The 20,654-nt window shown below is 43.5% G+C and overlaps 1 protein-coding gene and 1 long non-coding RNA gene across 10 annotated transcripts in view; one reads left to right on the forward strand and one right to left on the reverse strand.

The window, feature by feature from the left end:
- The window catches only part of RBFOX2 (RNA binding fox-1 homolog 2), a 331,281-nt gene that overhangs the window by 265,891 nt on the left and 44,736 nt on the right, over positions 1 to 20,654 (reverse strand). The window lies entirely within an intron of this gene.
- LOC138156739 (uncharacterized) lies at positions 12,700 to 20,654 on the forward strand. Its single transcript, XR_011167214.1, has 2 exons — positions 12,700 to 12,930; positions 17,571 to 20,654. It is a non-coding gene; the product is annotated as an uncharacterized lncRNA (long non-coding RNA).

Consider the following 20,654-nt stretch of genomic DNA (forward strand, 5'->3'; position numbering starts at 1 on the left):
AAATCCCATGAACATTATGGCCAAAATACAGAGCTTTCAGGTCAAAGAAATGATCCTGCAAGCAGCCAGAAAGAAAGAATTCAAGTAGTGAGGAGTCACAGCAAGGATCACCTACAGTTTACCAGTCACCACTACAAAGGAGCAGAGAATTTGGACTATGATATTGCAGAAGGGGAGAAAAATAAATTACCCAGCAAGTGAGTCTGGTCCTATAGGGGAAAAAATGAAGCTTTCACGAAATACAAGACTCTCAAGCATTCCTAATGAAAAGACCTGAGCTTCACAGAAACTCTCAAGTTCAATCATTGAGGTGGAGAGAAAACATAAAAAGGTGAACACAGATAAACAATCCTAAGGGACTAAATAAGGATAATGTGCTTACATTTAAATATGGAGAGAGGATCCATGTGCCCTCTCTAACCTTATCACCCTCCAGTTCACAGAGGGAGTCCAATTAAATAAGCTCTGAGAGTGATTCTGTGAGGCCTTAATGATCTTCAGAGAAAAACGTAAAGAAAAGGGAGGGGGGAGAAATTCTCTTCCACAATCAAGGTACAGAAAGAGTCTATACAAACAAGGAGTTGTGGGGAGCAGCTGATACTTGAATCTCACTCTCAACTGAACTAATCAAAGGAGGAAAGAAGACACAAAACAGGCTACAGAAATTCATTTCATTCAACAGGGAAATGGGGAAAAAGGGCAAACAGGAGAATTAGGAGTGTGAATCAAGGAAGGGATAAGGCCCTAAGCAATACACACTCTTAAGCATGAACAAAAATATCTATAATTTTTTGAGATGACAAAGAGTGGGAGTGTGAGAAGGGGGTGTCCATCAACTGGGAAACGGATCAACAAGTTATAGTACATGAATGTGCAATGTAGTTAAGAAATTAAGGAGATGGGGCGGCCAGGTGGTGCAGTGAGTAAGAGCACCAGCCCCAGAGTCGGGAGACCTGGGATCAAATCCAGGCTCAGATACTTAACACCCACACAAAAATAACTGGCCCTGTAACCTTGAGCAAGTTACTTAACCCTAACTGCTTTAAAAAAAAAAAAAAGAAATTAAGGAGATGGTTTCAGAGAACCCTGAGAAGACTCATATGAGCTAACACCAAGTGAAGTGCACAGAACCAGGAGAACAATTTCTACAACACTGTAAAAACCAACAACTACAAAAGACTTAGGAATTCTGATCAACACATGCCCATTCCAGAAGATGCATGATGAGGAAACATGTGGACCATTCTAGAGAGAGATGTGGACTCAAAGGGCAGGCTTAGGCATATACAGATTTGGGGGTCACAGCAAATGAATGAATTTGTTTTGCTTCACTACACATGTTTTTAACAGGTTTTAATTGTCTTACTATCTCAATGGGGGGGGGGGGAGGGAAGAGAAAGAATTTGGAGCAGAAAATAAGAAATGATAAAGCTAATGGTTTCAGAGAAATCTGGGAAGACCTGTATGAAATGACGTAGAGTGAAGTGGAAAAAACCAGGCAAACAATCTATACAAGGAAAACAATATGGTAAAGCCAAACAACTTTGAAAGACTAAGGAATTCTGATCAGCACAATGACCAACCATGAATTTAGAGGACTAATGATGAAATATGCCACTCACCTCTGAGAGCGAGGTACAGAATGGGATGTTCGCATGTGCATGCATATATTCCATGTATCGAATGCATATCTGCATGCTGCCTATATTTTCCTATATATTTTCCCCCTTTGGGGCATGTCTGAAATGGAAATTTGTTTTGTTTGACTTTCCATATTTGCAATAGGGGTTTTGGGTTTGTTTGTTTTTTTCATTCTCAATTGGTGGTGGAAGATGACAGGGAGAGAAGGCATACCTTTGTTGACTGAAAAAAATAAAATTTAATTAAAAAAAACAGTACCAAACCACTTCCTTGGGACACTTTCCTCCATCATCATCATATAAATTAAGCCCGATGAGGTGTGATCCTTCTGAAATGTGAAGAAATTCCATGACCGAGCATCTTCAGTCCAAGGGGCAAGAGCCTGAAATCAATTTCTACCATGAGTTCAGCCAAGCTTCTTGAACTATGAGGCAGCAGAAGGAAGGTTTCCTTTTTCTTCTTAGGAAATCAATCTAAAAAGTGATCTCATCAGTGCAGTTCTTTCACTGATTGTCTTTCCTTCAAAGGTTTATAAATATTAATCTCACCACCTGGCTTGAGCAGTCATAAACATATTTTGATTAATGAAAAGCTCCTTCATCTCCACAGAGTGCATACACACATCATCTAATGTGGCAGGAAAAGTTTGCCAAAATTATCTCCAACAACCACCATCCCAGGACTAAAAGCCAGAGGCCAGGGTGAAAGTGAAACCCCTGGCTAGGAAGGTGCCACCCTGTGTCACAGAGGGTACAAGTGTAGCAAAGGCCTCCATTCCCATTTTATTAAACAAGTTAGATCACAAGAAGTTGCAAATGTACCAATAACGCGCACAGCTTGATTCAACAAAGATTTACTCCCTTTTCTGGGCCAACTGGGCTCTAGAAGAGGTAGAAGAAAACGAAGAAAATTGTTGTTGTGTTTGTCATTTTCAAAGAGGACCATGACATCAGGGAAATTCTATATGAAAATAAGGCATGATTAATACCTCCTCTCAAGGTGCTTACAATCTAGATGACTGATCACATGGAACAAGAATCTTTGTTTTCCGTATAACGTTTCAGTCTAAATGAGCTCTTCTGCTAGCAGCATGGACAAGGAATAGTTTTCTGTTCTCCTCTCTCACCTCCCTTTCAATTTCAATAAAGCCTAATAGCTCCTAGGGAGAATGATTTCCACTAATCTAGGGGCTAGTTTCTCAAAACCACCATCTGGGGGGATAAAACAACAGCTCATTACCTAATTCATTTTCCCACCCCAAAGATTGTTGGTCACTAAGTTCATACTTTCTATTTCATTCACAACAATGGCATCAGAAATTCTAATCCAGCAGCAAGAGTTCCAAATCTTTTAGGAGGGTTTCTCCCCCTCCCCCACCCCCAACTCTGTGTGTGTTTGTGTGTGTCTCTGTCTGTCTGTCTCTCTCACTTGGAAGTACAATGGAGCACACACAGGATGCAAAATCTCTGTTTAGGAAAAGAAAGGCACAGAATGAACCATTGAGTGACTCCAGGCTAACCCTTGAAGAGATCTCCTCCACAACACCTTCAACAAGGTATCCCATATAGTTTATGCCTGGATACTTCCAGTGAGGGGAATATCCACTGCCTCCCAAACAGTCCACTTCACTTTTGAAAAAGCCTTCTAACAAGGGCAAATTCCTTCTCCATGAGCTCCGTCTGTAGTTCCCAGGGCTCCCCTGTGGGGCCAAGCAGAAAAAGTGAACTCCCCTTCCACAGGCCAGCCCTTTGATCACTTGAGAACACCTCATCCGCCCCTTTCTCATCCCCCACTAAGTATCCTCTTTTCCAGTGTTGCTGTGCCCAAAAGGACTTTTCATCTTCATTCTAGCAGAACAAGGGCAAGAGAAGGCATAATAAAGAAAAGTGACTTGTTCAAGGTCCTTCAGGTAATAAATAAGCAGCAACACCAGGATTGAAACGCCAGTTTTCTGACCTAGGCTCTGGTCCCTTTCCAGTACATCATGTGAATGGAGACCTGCACTTCATATCCTACAAAGGAGATGAATTTCAGAAGAGCAGATCCAAACAAGAAATTGTAATGTGGCCCTCTTACAGACCTTGTGGTATGTGGTATGTGGTGGCCTAGGTAGCAGCTACTACTATGACTCGAATAAATCTAAAGAATTACTCGGATAGTGTCTCAGTCTGTCCTACTCTCTAACCAAGAGTAAATAAAGGATTTATTCCCCTGCCTTTCCAAAGTCTCCACCCTGCTTTCGGGGGCATGAAATAGGTGAACACTTCTATTCAAGCAGAAGAGATAACAGGAAAAAGGATATTAAACAACAAGTGCCAGAAAAAATTAGTTGTTTCAAAAGATAACACTTAATTCTTCTAATAGAAAAGATTCTTTTTGAGAAGGGCTCAGCTCTACCCACAGCCTTCCTGTTTAGAACTAAGTATCAAAAAAGGGAGGTTATCCAGTGCCTACATGACACCTCCAATATCACTAGAAAGCACTCATCAGAGATAACCTCAGTTTCCAATCTAGACTCACACGTGCACAACTCTAGGGCTGGGAAAGAATCCTCAAGTTCATCTGGTACAAACTCCTCATCTTACAAATAAGAAAACTGATGACTAGGGAGATCAACTAGCCCTAGCCACACAAGTAGTAAACTAGTCAGAGGCAGAATTTGAACACAAGTCCTCTGGAGTGTACCTACTCCCTTGAAGAATGAATTTCCAGTCTCTCTACTGGGAAAAACACATTTAATGAACAATGTCAAGAATCTCAGGTTACACTACCATCAGCAGTTTTGGTCTGCAACTGGAGATCTCTACTCGTCTACTACTGCTCTCCTTGGCTACCTGAACTTTCTCCCTCCCTACCAAAGGCAATGGAGAGAAAGAGCACTAGAGAGAAAAAGGGGAGGATGATTTCATTTTCAGGGATTATACCTAACTATGGTGTTTAAGAACAATGACAATTGCCCCTGCTTTAATCCCAAACTCTCTAAACTACACAGAAGAGGAAGTAGACAAGGCAGTCAAGATTTCGGGGGTCAGGGAAGACAAATATCTTGCTGAGAAGCTTGGTTTACAAACTGTGTCTGTATATGTTCAATACACATATTGTGGATTGTGCTTTTATACAACAGTCAATATGATGCCCGGATGGATCTAGTGTCCTAGAAGGGCCAAAGGCAACAGTCTCTGTGAAATTACTAGGTGGGTTCAGAGAAACTAAGAGTCCATTATCAAACCTACTCTTAGCTTAAGAAGCATCTGAACCAAAACAGTCAAACCAGGATTTACAAATAAAACATAGGGCAGAGTTCAAAGGAGGCCCAAAAAAGAAACTGTGCACTATCATTACACCTGAGCCTGGCCACCAAACCCCAATTTAACTTGTGCAGAGAAGCCCTATAGCAGCTGATATGGCCCAAGCAGAAAGGGCAGGCCCGTGCCAGAAGCCTACCACCAAAGCTGGTCTCCAAACTGCAAGGTATCAATCAGGGTGTACGATACCCTTCTCCCACTTCTATATGGTTCAAATCTACTGTCAGTCTTACCCTGTGGAATCAGGCCCCAAAAGGCCTGGTGATGCTCAGTGTTCTATGTAACTAAGCCACTCTCGAGCAATGTTGTGACCCATTTGGAGCAGACACCCTGAAAATAAACAAGCACGGAATTTCAACTCTACTTCACACACAAAGCATTCTCCCCAACTCCAAAAAGGCATTTTCCCAAACCACTCATATGTCCTCAATTTCTTCTCCCTTCCCACCAGTGTTTGTAGATCCCAAATGAAATCAGAGGGGAGGGGCAAGAAGAGGGAGGGACTTTGGGATTAAAGAAAAGGACTCTAGGAGGACAAGAGCTCTTTTAAAGGGGGAAGGGGGACAGGGAGGGAAGGAAAGAAAACTTTGGAAGGTGGCTGGTAAGCGGCAGGAGTGAGGGCTGGTTCTGATTAGGTCTGTACAACTGTGAAGCTACACAGGAAGTGCTTGGGGGCCTCTTGGTCAGCCCCATTCCAAATACACTGCCGACCTTTGTGTTACAAGGCACCATCTGGAATCAGTTAGAACCAAGCCCTTCTCAAAAGAAGCACTCCCTCCCTCTCTCCAAAACCAAAGATTGCTGGCTGGGCCTTGCCAATGCGGCAGCTTTTTCTCCCCTACCCCTAACAGCACTATCTCACAAGCCCAGTTTTCCCCACACTTTTCCTCCCACAATGGCCTCTTTCCACTGCTGGGCAAACAAGAGATTGACAGGAGATCTGGAAACCTGCAGCAAAGCAGTGTCCTCTGCAGTCAAGAGGCCCACATAGCATTACAACTTAGACTGCACTAAATGAAAATTCCCTTTTTACACAATCCTGCTTTAAAAAGAGATGCCAGTTTTGTGTAATCAAAGTCACCTACTGGGTTGTTTTGTGTTATTTTTTTTTTTAAAGAATTCAAACGATTCTTATATGCCTTTTTAAAAGCAAGTATTTTTCCCCTTTGGCCTCCCCTAAAGCGTAAGCAACAAATAAAAGTGATTTGTTTGACTTGGGAATCAAGAAGACCAGAGCTCAAATTCTGCTTCAAGCCATTCAGTTGTGTGGCGATGGACAAGTCACTTGATCTCTACCTGCCTCAATTTCCTCATCTGTCATAATAGCACTGACCTCCCAGGGTTGTGGTGAGGATCAAATAACACATGCAAAGCCCTTTGTAAACCTTAAAGGACTACAGAAATGCTGCCTATTATTAAATTCTATTTCTAAAAAAGAATTTTTTTTTACCTAAGGTAAAATGCCAAGTTTTATTTTGCCCAAAAGGTCTGTTTTTATTTTTAAAAAGACCTTGATACTGTGCTTTCATGAAAAATGGGAGTGCAAAATTTGTTGTTCAGTCATGTCAAAATTCTTCATGACCCCAAGTATTGATTTTTCCATTGGATTTACTTAGCAAAGATACTGCAGAGCTCTGCCATTTCCTTCTCCAGTGGATCCCCTTTTTTTGGTCAGAGCTCTCCACTCTGACCTGTCTGTCCTAGGTAACTGCACAACATGGCTCATGATTTCATTGGGTTACATAAGCCCCTCTGCCATGACAAGGCAGTGATCCAAAAGAAGTTTTTAGGCACACAGGAAACAGGGGTTGAGTGACTTGCACAGGGTGAGAAAACTACTACTAAGTGTCTGAGGCTGGATTTGAACTCAGGTCTTCTAGTCTCCAGAACAAGCATTCTATCTACTTCACTTGACTAAGGAAAGAAAGGTTCAGTGACTTGCACAAGGTATCACTGCCAAGTAACGCAGAGCTTCTCTCCTCTGACACTGCTAGCACCTTCAGCACTTCACACCTGGACAGAGCCTGCCTCAAGTCTCCCCCTAACTCCACCTGTGCTCCACACATCCCTCCATTCAGTCACCTCCACTAGTTCCCTTCTGCCTTTCCCACCCCCAACCTGCCTCAGACTCTTCAATTCAGTGACTCTGGTCTCCTGGCTGTTCCAAGAACAAGATGTTCCATCTCTCTCTGCTCAAGATTTTTCTCTGCCTCTTCCCCCAAGCCTGGAATGCTCTCCCTCCCCATCTCTGCCTTCTGGCTTTCCTTAAGTCTCAACTGAAATCTGACCTTCTAGAGGAAGCCTTTCCGACGCCCTCTTCATTCTAGTGCTTTCCAACTCTCAGTTATTTCTGGTTTATCCTGTCTATAGCTTGTTCTGGACACTTTTGTTTGCCTCTTGGCTCCACCTTTAGATTATAAGGTCCTTGAGGCAGGGACTGTCTTTGGCATTTCTAAGTATCTTGAGGCTTAGCACAGGGCCTGGCACATAAGCAGGTGCTTAATAAATACTTCTTGACTATCTGACTGGAATCCAGACTCCCTGATTCCCAGTTCAGTACTCTTTCTTTTCCATCACACAGGCTTGTGTAGAAGTTCACGAGGATTTGACCGATGTGCTGTGTTTGAGATACTAACTGGGTGTAGGGGTATAAAAACCAGAAAGCCAAACAGTCCCAGCTTGGGGAGGAAGAAGCAGACTAGAGCAGAGGTAAAGAACCTGTGGCCTCTAGGCCACGTGTGGCCCTCTAGGTAGGCCCCTTGACTGAATCCAAACTTCACAGAACAAATTCCCTTAATAATAGTTTGTTCTATAAAACTTGGATTCTGGGGCGGCTAGGTGGCGCAGTGAGTAGAGTGCTGGCCCTGGAGCCAGGAGGACCTGAGTTCAGATCCGGCCTCAGCCACTTAACACAAACACACAAAAACTAGCCGTGTGACCTTGGGCAAGTTACTTAACCCCAACCGTCCTCCAAAAAGCCAAAAAAACAAACAAAAAAACACCTGGATTCAGTCAAAAGGCCTCAATCAAGAACCTAGCCCGCCACATGTGGCCTCAAGGCCACAGGTACCCCATCCTTGATTTAGAGCATGTACCCAGATAAGTAGATTCCAAATACATATTTGGAAATTAAGTGCAAAGTAACTGGGGAGTGGGAGAGTATGAACCATTTAAGAAAGTCTTTGTGAGTCAAGCCTGAAATGTCCATAGAAACCAGGGCCTTAACACCAAATCAAGTGATAGCAAGCAAAGTGGCTAGAGCACTGGGCCTGGAGTCAGGAAGACTGGAGTTCAAATCCAATCTCAGACGCTTACTAATTATTTGACCCTAAACAAGTCACTTAGCCTCTGTCTACCTCAGTTTCCTAAACTGTAAAACAGGGATAATATTAGCACCTAACTTGAAAGGTTGTTGTTGAGGATCAAACAAGAAAATATTTATACAATCACTAAGCATGGTATCTGACACACCAAGGCACTAGATAAATGTTTAAGCCTTCTCTCCCCTCTCCTTTTGGTACTACATCATTACTAAGAGTCCTTTTCCTGGTGCTGTAACACACAAAAGATTTAGAGAACTGGAACAGGGCAACTAGATGGTGCAGTGGGTAGTGTAGCCGGTCTGGAGTCAGAAAGACATATTCCTGAGTTCAAAGTCAGCCTTGGACACCTCCATAACTGTGACCCTGATCAAGTCACTTAACCTTGTTTGCCTCAGTTTCCCCACCTATAAAATGATCTGGAGAAGGAATCTTCCATTCCGGTATCTTGCTAAGAAAACCCCAAATGGGGTCATGAAGAGTCAGACGTGACTAAAACAATTAAACAACAACAATGGAAACCTTCAGCAAAGCATTCAGAGAACAACTATAATGATTACATACATTCCACTAGCTTGTAAGTGTATATCACACATCTCCTGCATACGAGCCAAGGAAACATAACCCCTTTTTGTGCTTCACTGAGAAGCTTCCTACCTGTTCCATGTTACTTTCTGATATACCAAGAACCCTCTTAGATTTACCCTTCTCTTCTCTTTCCACTACCTGTCTCTATGGGGTAGGATCACATGACTGACAGGCTCTCAGAAATCAACTTCTTCATAAAACATGTAAGAAAACTAGAGAAGGAACAGAAAGAACAAGAAATCTGGAGTCCAAAGGCTGGCACTTTCACCTGAACTCTGCCACTTCTGCCTATCTGGCCTTGCACCAGTCCCTTGGCCCCTCTTCGCCTCCACGTCCTCAGCTGTAAAGTTTGAAGGCTGCACAGAGTGTTGAAGGTGCCATGATTTATAACCCTACAGAGCACAGAAGGCTGAGTGACCTGCCCGTGGAAAGGCCTCCAAGTCCTGGGGCCCAAAGTCAGCATTCTTTTCACAATATCCAGCTCTCTCTACCAAGAGTACAGCAAAAATTGTAAACAAAATCTGTGTAAAAAAGGGAAGAAACCTCCAGCATGTCATTGGCCTTCCAGACCCATGGCACTGGGAGAAAAGTGCCCCCACCCACGTTCCAGGCCTCTGCCTGTGCTTTCCTTTTTTCCCTTACAGACTACTTGTGGTTTGTTTTTATTTTGTTATATACTGTTACAGCACTTAGACAAAAGATCTGAGAAACACAGTGACTGCAACGTTGAAAGACTGGCACTGATATTTATTAAGCCAACAAATTTAAATGCTCAGGTAAGGACCTAAGAGAGAAGGGACAGGGTCACCACAAACTGCCACCAGGTTGACAACTTATACAAAGAATGTTGTGACCAAAGGTACAAAAGTTGTGCCCAGGACAGGTCAGAACCAATTGTTTATCCCATAGAGCTCTGGGAATTAGAAACTGGAAAAGCAAATGTAAAGTTAGGGGATTGGCCCCAACACACACAACACTGTCCCTAGCTAACAACAGGAATGGCACAATCTGTTATTGGCCAAAATTAATTCTTTTGGGGATCTGCCCTCATCCCATATAATGCCATATCCCAGTGGGATCCATTCCTACTCAGCGTCTGTGGAAGAAGCTCATTTTTTCTTCTTCTGTCTTGACATTTCTCATCTGAATGTGTATGCCAAACAAGAAGAGCTTCACCCCCAAAACAGCACAATTCTTAATCACTAACCTGATTATTTCCCAAAATCAGTCCTGCTCTCTCATAAGCTAACTAATTTAAGGGTAGAACAGACTAGCCTCTGCATTGGAAATGGAAAGAGTACTGGATCTGAGGTCAAAAGACCTGAGCTCAAATTGGACTGTGCCACTTACTTAACAGCAGTCTGACCTTGGGCAAGTTACCTCATGTCCTGGGACCTCTGCTGTATCATGTTTGTAAAAGGTCCCTTCAAATCCTATGATCCTCTCAAAGCTCCTTAACCTGGCAAGGCAGGAAACACCCTCACAGAGGAGGGAAACAGAAGGGAAGGGGAGGGGAGGAGAGGAGAAAGAGAGACAGAGAGGAGAGAGATAGAGAGAAAATGGGGGGGGGGGGAGCAATGGCTTGGGAGTCCCAGAAATTGCAGTGTCACACTTGCTCTTGAAGGACAGAAAGTTCATCTGTAGAAGAGATATACAAGGCACAAAAGGCATCTATCTTGCCTTCCCTAAACACTAATACATCTCAAATTAGGGATAAGGAAGCTGACTCCCAACTCGCCTCTGAACAAAACTGGACCAGCCAGGATCCTTTGTGGTGAACAGCAGCACATAGGCCAATCAAAGCTCCACAGCAGATCAAGGAGTTACTGCTTGTTTCTTAAAGACAGAGCTCTTTCTAAATGCATTCACACTCAGCATTCACACAGATCTGTTTCTGGGTTTGTGGGAACCTCCCCACTCCTCCAATGCAGCAATTACTAGTATGAGGAGCAAAATACCAACAAGGCCCCTGACAGATTCGTGGTGGCCACACATGGGGGGAGAACTCAGAATTCTGGCTTGTGTCCAGCAGATTTTAACTTCCCTCAAGAAAAAAGAAGGGGAGATGTTTGCCCAAACCTCCTTGTGTCCGAGTCCTCATCCCAAACTTCCCTGTGTCCGAGTCCTCATCCCAAACCTCCCCTCTTGCTTTTTCTCCTCATTTCTGACACTCAGAATCCTTCTCTTTCCTTCAGGTCTCAGCTCAAAGCCCCTCACCCACAAGAAACCGTGCCCAGTCACCCTTCGTGCCAGTCTCTTCCCTCTGGCAGCTCCATTCATCCTGCAGACATGCTGTTTTCACACTGAACCCCCATGAGACTATGAGCTCTCTGAGAGTAAGGACTGTCTTTGACCTTGCTTCATGTCCTTAGCACTGAGCACAGGGACCAGCACACAGGTAGCACTTAAGAAATGCTTACTGATCACAAGCTGCCAAATACCGAAGGCTTCACTTTTCTCCCAACTCCCTTCTGACTCTCTTATTCCTGTTAATGACAGCACCGTCCCATCCAACAACTCACCCAGGCTTATACCCTCATGCTCTGCCTCTTGCCCAAACCCAAGCAAAGGTATTTATGGTCTGCCCATGACATCATTCCAGTGCCTCCAACCTAATAAGGCCCCTCTTCTTTCCTGCCCAGACAGTGGCAAAAGCCCAAGATTTGGAATCCTGAGAGACCCTTACAAACTCTATGACTCTGCTTAAGTCACTTGACTTCCTGTGTGCCTCAGTTTCCACATCTGTAAAATGGAAAATTATACTTGCATTACCCTCCTCACATTATTGTTGTGAAGAAAGTATATAATACAAAGTACTGCCTAAGCAGGTGTTGTCATAACTACAATAACTTCCTCAACAATCTCCCTGCCTCCCATTTCCTCTTCTGTCCAAATCATCCTCTTAACTGCCAGATGATTTAGATCCTAGAGGGCAAAGCCCTGTCTGGTCTGCACTGGCTGGGTGACCATGGACAAGTCACAAGCTCTCAGCTCTTCAGTTTCTTGGTCTGTAAAATGGATGATAATAACAGCAGAGCCCACTCCAAGGTGCTGCAGCAATGGAGAAGCAGCACTACATAAACGTTCATTAGTAGCCTGATTTCTGGTATAGATCTCTGACCACATCATTCTTCACTTCAAAAAACCTTCAATCGTTCTCCACTTACTACCACAAAAACCTCCATTCAAGGGCTTCTGTAAGCTGCTTGGGGCCTCCCTTCTTGGCCTTCTCGGGGACCCTTTGATCCTTCCCTATCTCCTGAATACATTCCACACTTTCCCATTTTGGTCCCTCGGTTCATAACACTACCTACATCTGTAATGTCCCCTGCCCCTTCTTCACAATTCCCACTCAGCTCCAACCCAGCTTAAATGAACTGCTTCCAACCATGACACCTCACTCACAATTCCTCAGAACTTTTCCAACAACCTGCTCCAAATGTGTGCACTGATCGGATTCTACTGCATTAGAACATTTCTATCTAATTCCTCCTAAAGACACCATACAAGCATCATGTCCTTTCTGTGTCTGGACCTCCAGAATTTCTAGTACAGCATCTTACACATAGTAAGTATTTAATATCTGTCAAATGAACCAATGGCTGTGGTCTAAACTAATTCCATCATTTCGCAGCTTCAGACCCCACAGCATTTGATACAACAGGAAGAATATGGGTTTGAATCCCGGCTCACCACTTTCTGCTCCTTATTGCCAGTGTGATAAAGGAAAAGTCCCTGACAAACCTCCCTAGGCTCCTTTAAAATAAGGGCGTTGGATTCAAAATTACATCTCAAGTCCCTCCCAGCTCTCCATCTAGAGCCTGATGCTCTGGTCTTTCCTTTTCAAACTCCTTCTAGAAGTCTTGTTTGAGGTTCCACTTCTGTCACTAATTTGCTGTATATTCTTGGACAAAGCTCTGTGTCACAGTTCAGGAGCCCAACAAACAGCTCCACTGAATTGATAAAGTGCCTTCTGGACAGATGAATCTACCCTGATCTCGTCTCTGCACTCTTGATTTGCCAAAGATGTGCCCGTTGCCTTTCCCTCTCTCCTTTGGGAGTTTTCAATCATTGTGGTAAGTTCTGTCCTATCTTAGGACACTTTTGGAGAAGATATTCTGAATCCTACCCCTTCAGTCCAGGTTTCTCCTCCATAGCCCTGGGCCCCATTTCCTGATTGTTCTTCTATCTTCCCTATTCTCTACAAGGACATCAGTAACTCCTTCAGGGTCACACCTAGGAGGAGCCTTTTCTCCTTTCCACCTCAGAGACCATAAATTCCAAGACTGAGGGTGACTGGGTTTACTCTTTGGCCTTCCGTTAGGACTCTGTAATTCTATGATCTCTGATTCAAACAGGGTCTATTGTGCACCAATAACACCCCTGATACTTGTGGTGCAAACATCCCCTTATCTTTCACTTGGAAGAAGGGAATGCAAAATAGGCAACGGATTTCCCTCAGGTTACTTTGAACAGAACAGAAAGAAAGAAGCATAGAAAAAAATGGTCTCAATCTCTAACCCAGTCCACAGATCTTGCTTTGTATATAACCCTGGCTCAACCCTGCTAAATTCCTCCCAGAGGAAGTGGGCCTCATCATCAATCAAATCCAAGTAGCTTTAGGGAGTTTTCTGCTGATTCACCAATCATTTAAAGTCTAAGGGGAATGGTGGTATTCAGTATGGCTCTGATTTTTACAAATAACAGACATGTACACCCACATTAATTCCAGTGAAAGTCCTACTGGAATGTAATGCCATAAGATGAATAACCTATCAAATTTTTAACTAGGTTGTCCACCCATTCCAGGAGACCTAAATCTCCAGGCTGGCCCAGGAACTACCATCCAAACAATCCTACCTCCTGGGAACTCTGATAAGGGGGATGGCTCCCCAAATCACGTCCTACCCCTAGTGTTAGATCAGAACAGCCCAGTGAACAAGTGCCAGTTCTTCTTAATTTACCACAAATTAAGAAAAGTCCAAATTTATCTAAAATATCCTATGCTTAGACTGCTAGGCTCCTTAGTTTTGAAAATGACAAACACAAGAACCTTTCCAAAGTGGCAGTACTAAGCAACTTTCCCAGCTTCCTCTCTGTCTGAGGGCCCAAGTTATCATTTGCTTAGAAGTCCAGCCCCAAGCCAGTTATGATTAACCCTCAGGTCCTTTGATTGCTCAACAAACAGCTATTGAGGATCTATTCCGTATTCATCTAAGAAGAGGAGAGTCCTGGGTTTTACAGATAACACACCTCTCCAAATACACTTCTACTTCACTTTTATATTCTTGTCACTCAATGGCAGTTTACTTTCCCTCCTGGCCTTCCCCTTTTCATTTCAGCCACCAGTTTGGATATGAATTAGAAAACAGAACATCATTTTCCTCCATACCCCAAGGGATCCTAAAAACTTAAGGCAACACTATGAGAGCTGCCCACACAGTTATACTCCCACTGCTAACAGAGAAATCATTCGGCACTCAGCCACGCATGAAACACCAGCATCTATTTTATCTGGCAGCAGGAGAAGGTAGGGCCCCACAATTATCCCTGGAGAGCAGCAAGCCAAAAGGAATGCAAGCCAAACAACCACAATAATGGTTAAAGACAAATAACCACCCAAATTCAGTCCACACGCAGCCCCCAGACCCTCCTACTCAGATGCCCTCTTTCTCCTCTGACGGCCAGCTAGTCTCTCCCACCCATCTTAAACCTCTGCCAAAAGAAGGCTTTACCATGATGGCACTTTATCCCCTCTGCTACATTGGCTCTGGGGATGTTCAGATAAATGTTTGGAGGGTCCCTGCTTTCACAGGGTTTCTGTTCTACTTCAGAATGGATTGGGGGGGGGGGTGGAGAAGAAGCATGCACACAAATTTAAAAATACAAAATAATACTGAAAAATACAAAATACAAGACACAGAAATAATTAGCAAGAGAATTCTAATAATAGAGTTGTGAGGGGCAGGAAAGAGAATCAGGGAAGCTTTCCCAGAAGAAGCCTGAATTAAGATGGAAGAAAAGGATCCTAAGAGGCAAAGATGAGGTGTGAATGCACTCCACACATGGGGGCTGGCTTGTGTAAATGAATGCAAGGAGGCAGAAGACTGAACCTCTAGATTAGGGATCCAGTTTTGCTAAAATGTAGAGCAGAATATGTAAGAGAGTAGTGTGAGAAAAAAAAAAACCTTGGAGAGGCTGTGTATTGTGAAGAGTTTTAAATGCCAGGCTGAAAAGTGAGCACGTTATCTTAAATTCTGGCACATACTAATGAGGAACTTTTCACTAAGGTCCAATAAGCAGCTGTTTTCTCTCTGACTGATGTCCTTGACCATACTTCTATCTAAGAGACCTCCCTGAGATAAAACAGCCAGGCCCGAAAAGAGAGACTCAAGTCCTCAGCAAGCTTCCCTTCAAGGAGATCTCTGTTGGTCAGAGCTAACAGAGTCCTCCGCGGTCATCTAGGCCAACGCTTTATTGTACAGATGAGGACCCAAGGGTTTGGAAAAGCTACCTCCTAAGTCTAGTGGAGGATGACCAGGAAGAGCCCTCTGTTCTTTCCCCCCCCCCCCCAGGCTGCTCCAGCCCTTCTCCTCATACACCTCCCACTTCATCCTAGCTTCCTCCACAGATAACCTTTCCTCACAGTTTACTGACAACCTTGACACCATCTATTTAAACGAGGAGTTCATCTCTCATCCTCTCTCTGTGCTCAGTCATCCCCTCCTTCTTCCCTATACTCTCAGGACACCCTAATATCTATCTTGGTCTCTCTCCGCGGGGGCATCCTTAACACAAACCACACAAGCAAAAAATTCATTTCATCGTATTTCAGAAGCCTGGACAGGAACATGTACTAAACAAACACTGTACTAAACATGTACTAACGAGCTATAAACACATACCCACAGAGAGAGGGCTTCTATAAGACATAAAGCAAAAGAATCACTGAAAATGGGGTCAGATAACATAGCCTAGTGACACACTGGAAATCCGTTATCAACAGCAGGCAAGGAAGAAGAGTGAATACTTCGGTCTCTTGTTCACTCAACACTGTCCAGCACAGCAAACTGAGACTTAGCTTGTGCTGCTATGTGTGTGTGGGGGGGGGGGGGGGGGGGGCCCGATCCTGGAGGTGGTAGAAGCAGGGACCTGGCCCCTGAAAAGACACAGCCCTTTCCTAGAACAGCAATAGAGAAGCAAAGCATCAAAGTCCAAACTTAGAAAAGAATTTGTTTTCATACTGAGTCCTGAGCAAATAAAAAACACAGAGCTTTATTCAGAAATGTCTTCTCTACAGAAAGCCTTCCTTGCAGTATGTAACGCCTCTGTGGCCACCAGAGGAGACGGAAAATCCAGTCCGAGGACACGATAGTCAAGTCACAGCATGCACACACATTCTTGGTCCCAAACTCAATACACAGGTTAGCAAGGCAACAATTTAGAACTAGTTCCAGTTTACTACCGTAGCAGCAAACTGAAGAAAGATGAGTGATTAAAAAAATCCAATTTTTATGTGATTAATGCTCTAAACCATCCCCCAAAAGAGCCTTACAAAATTCCCCTCCAGGATTATCAGAAGGATGGGTCATTTAAAAGTCTAATTACACCCCTCTCCCACTCACCACCCAGGCTCTTCTAAACCTTTTCATCCCTCTTCAAACAGCCCAGGGCTTCCCCTCCCCCACCCTAGCAATGGAGAACTCATATTTTTCATATTTTGTTTCATATTTTGGCCAACAGCTCCTGCCTCTGCCCTACTCCGCGCACTCAGATACTGTCCCCCCTCATCTTCTCTTTCACCCCAGGCTCATACAAAGGGGTGACCCTTCTCCTAACCCTAACCTTTACATGCAAAAGTGTTCTCATTCTAGTCGTCTCTCAGCATGCTGCCTTCCTGGCATGCCCTCTATGCCATATTTTCAATCCCCTGTCTACTGACTGCTCCCTGACTGCCTACAAACACAGCCATGTCTCCCCATTCTCAAAAACCCTCAGCTAAGCCACACATCCCACATCTTTCCTCTCTTTTGTGGCTAAACTCCTTGAGAAGGCCTCTACAATAGGGATCTCCACTCTCTGCCTTCTCTTAATTCTCTACAATCTGGCTTCAGACATTAGACAGAAACTGCTCTCTCCAAAATGATTAATGATCTAATAAATATCAAATCCAATGGCCTTTTCTCAAGCCTCATCCTTCTGGACTCTGACTCTGTCAACTGCCCTCTTTTCCTTGATTCCCTGTTCTCTCTAGGCATTTGGGATACCACTTTCTCTTGGTTCTCCTCCTGCCTACCTTCTCAGTCCCCTTTACTGGACCTTCATCCAGGACACACCTGCTAGCCACAAGTATCCTCCAAGGCTCAGTCCTTAGCCACCTTCTTCCTCTGTACTATTTCACTTGGTGATCTCATCAGCTTCAATGGATTCAATTAATATCTCTATGCTAATGATTTTCAAATCTATTTATTAAGGCCTAACTTCTCTGCTGACCCCTAGTCTTGCATCTCCAACTATGAAGTGAACATCTCAGACTGGATGTCCTGGAGACAACTTAAACCTGACAGGTCCAAAACTGAGCTTGTTCTCTTTCCTCCCAAATCCTCCTGTCTTACTAATTTCCCCACTGGAGTGGGAGCACCTACCACCCTCCCTGGCCTCAGGCTCACCATTTAGGTGTTATCATTGAGTCTTGCTCTCTCTCTCCCCTCCCCAGCTAATCTGCTGCCAAGTCCTGTGGATTCAACCTTCATAACCTGTCCAGCACATGCTGGTCTTCTTTTCTGACACTGCCACCACCCTGAGGAAGACTCATCACCTCATGCCTGCACTACCACAGTAGCTGGCTGGTTGACTTCCCTGACATGAATCTCCGGAGACCCAGCTATCAAAACGGTCTTCCTAAATTGCAGGTAACTCCTAGGGTTCCCTACCACTTCCAGATCAAACATGAAGTCTGCTGCTGGACAATCCAAGCCTTTTGGACCCTGGCTCCAGGCTTCTGATACCTTTTCCCCACCAGGGACACCAGTCTCTTGACTACTTCTCACTTAAGACACCCCATGTCCACACTCCAGGCACTGTCACTCACTGACTGTCCCCCATGTCTGAAACACTCTCAGCTCTGCCTCCTAACTTCCTTTGTCTTAGGCTAAAATCCTATCTTCTGCAAGAAGCCTTCTCTCTGCAATGACGTCCAACTCATCTCGTACAGCTCTTCCTTATACACAATTGTGCACATATCATCTCCCCATTACACCAGGAGGTCCTTGGGACCCAGGATTGGTTTTCTTCTCTCTCTGAATCCCCAGCACTGAGGAGAGGACCTGGCACATAGGAGGACCTCAGTAAATGATTGGGGACTGATTAACATCATCATTCCACGCAAGACAAACAACTACCTTCCTGTTCATGGGGGCCCAAGTTCCCCTTCTGCATCTATTACTTAGCTCCAAATGTTCAATGTCCCTCCTTTCCTTTCTCTTCAGGGCCATAGTCTCTCGTTTTCTGATTTCCTGATTCAGATATGGCTTTTTCTCTTTTTTCACTGTGAAGTCCTTCTTCCATTTTTTTTAAAGGATCACTTTATCCCATAATAGCCTAGAGAACAAAAATATTGGTCTTCAACTCACAATAGTGTCTCTACTGGGAAGGAGACTAGCCTGAACTTGGAGCAGAAAGCAGTGATCACTTTGTTGGAACTGATCCTTTGCACACAAAATCTATTTTCTATTACACTTCTGTATATGTCTCATCTTATTTCTTCCATTAAATAACAGGCAAAGATTGTGTCCTTTTATCTTTGTGTGCCTTGCATCTAATACAGTGTGTGGCACTCAGCAGGCCCTAGAAGAGTTAGCTTCAATCCCACAGTAAATGGAGGAATTTGTTTTGCTTGACTATGCAAATTTCTTAAGGGTATTTTTTCTTTTCTTGAAGAAAGTAAAGTAGTCAATAAAAAGAAAGAAAAATAAAAGCAAGAAAAGCAGGCCAATGAAGCATTTTTCTAAAAATATACAGGAAACAATATCAGAAAAAAATCACAGATAAGCAGGATAGTTTACTAATAAGATGTACATTAGAAATTTGCAGATACATGTACCATCATCTTTTTATTCTTAATATATACGGAGATGCTCACTTTATTTGATGTTTAAGTTCAGAATTTAAAAAATAAATTTTGAAAATTAGATTCAACAAATGTTTTGTTAAGTTCTAAAATTTACCATGCTAGGCCCTGTAAATACAAAAGAATCTGATTTAAAAAAAAAGAAAAAGCCAAGCAGCATGCTTTGGGAAATTTGAGGAGGAAGAGACAATTTCTCCTAAAGCCATAAGAAACAGCTTCATAGAAGAGGTAACCTCTAAACCGGACCTTGGAAAATGGAAAGAAATTTAGTAAGCAGAAAAGGAGGGCAAGGAATCTATTTCATGGATATAGGCCAGCATGAGCAAAGGTAAAAACATCAAGTTAAGAACAGGGGTCAGAGAGTATACCATTTTCCCCAGAAAGAAACGTTGAAAGAGAGAAGAGAAATGGCAACATGAGTAAAGATTTGCTGAACTGCTGAAATGAACAGTGAATAATTCTCTCTATAATAAACATTTATGCTAACAATTGTATATTTAGTTCATTAATTACCAACCCATAATTGCCTTCCCAATTTCCCCATAATACAGAAAGAGTTCACAAGTTCAAAAGCATTACCAAATAAATTCATTTCCCAAATTCATCAAAAGAATCAGTAACAATGACTTTGAGGAATGCAAGCAAATAAACAGGCAGTGACTCCATTCCTATGAATGATAAAAATGTCAGGAAAATTCACAGACAATTAATTATGTAACAAATAGCTCCTTCTTATGCTTAACAACCAGTTTATGATGAATGGATATAATACTACAGCAGCAACTCAAACCTAAAATCCTAATGGGCATGGCCACAACCCTCTATTTTTGCCCTCATGTCCTACAATGGAACAGTGACCAAGGCAAGTTCACAAAAGCCTCACCAGGAAGACACAGTTTTTCTTCTGCTTTCAAGACAAGAAGATTCATGAAAGAGATAGTCCAAAAAGAGATACTCCAACACAACTGCAATTCATCACTTTGCAAAGACCAAAATGTAAGTGATAACTGCTAAGAACAGATGTAAGCCTTCCCTGGAAGCCTTTCTGAAAGTCAACCATCCCTTTGTTCTCAAAAAGAAGGAAAGAAGATCATGTGCTCAAAAGGACACTTTGGACTATAAATTCAACTACCTGAAATGATTCTCAAGGAGAGCAACAAACATCCTGACAAGCAAGCAAGTCCAAACTCTGGGACCATGTGACAGACCTAGAGAAGGGTCCCCTGTTTCGTTTGGTCTAGACCTATGATTCAACTGCTGTGGGAAATTTCCAGTGAAGCAGTTCTTTCTACTAAGGCAAATCAGCAGTCATCTTGGAACTTCCAGTCTTAGTGACTTTCTGAGAATACAGAAATGAAGTGCCTTGCTGGGCATCCCACAGCCAGCACATGTGAGGCCTCAGAGGCCTATACTCAAATCCCAAGCTTCCAATCCTAAAGATGCCTGTCCATTCACTATGCCAAGCTGCCTCTCAAGGCCCCTTGCCAGCTTTAAAACTGTGATTCTAAAAAGAGACAACTGGGGGGGGGGAGGGGTGGCCTGGTAGCACAGCAAGTAAGAGCACCAGCTCCAGTGTCAGGATGACCTGGAGATCAAATCCCAGGCTCAGTCACTTAGCACCCATCCAGAAACACCTGGCCGTGTAACCTTGAGCAAGTTACTTAACCCCAA

The sequence above is a fragment of the Petaurus breviceps genome, unplaced genomic scaffold (genome assembly GCF_028583685.1).
Source record: "Petaurus breviceps papuanus isolate PSGF00001 unplaced genomic scaffold, PetGlider_PUasm1.0 156, whole genome shotgun sequence".
In the NCBI taxonomy this organism is placed as follows: domain Eukaryota; kingdom Metazoa; phylum Chordata; class Mammalia; order Diprotodontia; family Petauridae; genus Petaurus; species Petaurus breviceps.